We start from the raw sequence: 514 nt of genomic DNA on the forward strand, positions 1-514 counted from the left end.
CCTTTGGAATGTGCAGAGCGGGATCGGATCCGGACTCCGGGTTGCGATCCGCTCCGGAAACTACGCAGCACCGGAAGCCGGGGGGCGGTGGCGGGGCATTGTGGGAGTTGTAGTTCTCCCGGGGCGCGGGCGGCGTGGACGCGAGAGCGTGGGAGCGGACGGCCTAGACGGGAGAGCCGGGGAGCTGGCGGCCTGGACCAGGGGTGGGCGGTGTGGTCGCGGAGCAGGCGGCCTGGCCGGGGAGCAGGCGAGCGGGCGGTGTGGACGGGAGAGCCTGGGAGTGGGCTGCGTGGACTGGGAGGCGGAGGAGCGGGCGGTGTGAACGGGAAGCGGGCGGCGTGAACGCGGAGCGGACGGCCTGGGCGCGGAGGCGGGCAGTGTGGACGGGGAACGGTGGAGCGGGTGGCATGGACCAGCGAGCAGCAGGGCGCGGGTCGTGTGGACGGAGGAGAAGGTGGCACAAACCAGTGGAGCGGCAGCGGCTGCGGTGGACGCGGCAGCGGGGTTGCGGACC

General features: G+C 73.3%; 1 protein-coding gene across 1 annotated transcript in view; it reads right to left on the reverse strand.

Moving 5' to 3' along the window:
- The window catches only part of PRDM15 (PR/SET domain 15), a 70,120-nt gene extending 70,080 nt beyond the window's left edge, over nucleotides 1-40 (reverse strand). The window contains exon 1 of the mRNA XM_024758436.1: nucleotides 4-40. The gene's annotated coding sequence lies outside the window, so the exon portion shown is untranslated. The remainder of the gene's footprint in view (nucleotides 1-3) is intronic.
- Nucleotides 41-514: the final 474 nt, after the last annotated feature.

The sequence above is a fragment of the Neophocaena asiaeorientalis genome, unplaced genomic scaffold (genome assembly GCF_003031525.2).
Source record: "Neophocaena asiaeorientalis asiaeorientalis breed wild unplaced genomic scaffold, Neophocaena_asiaeorientalis_V1.1 scaffold45, whole genome shotgun sequence".
In the NCBI taxonomy this organism is placed as follows: domain Eukaryota; kingdom Metazoa; phylum Chordata; class Mammalia; order Artiodactyla; family Phocoenidae; genus Neophocaena; species Neophocaena asiaeorientalis.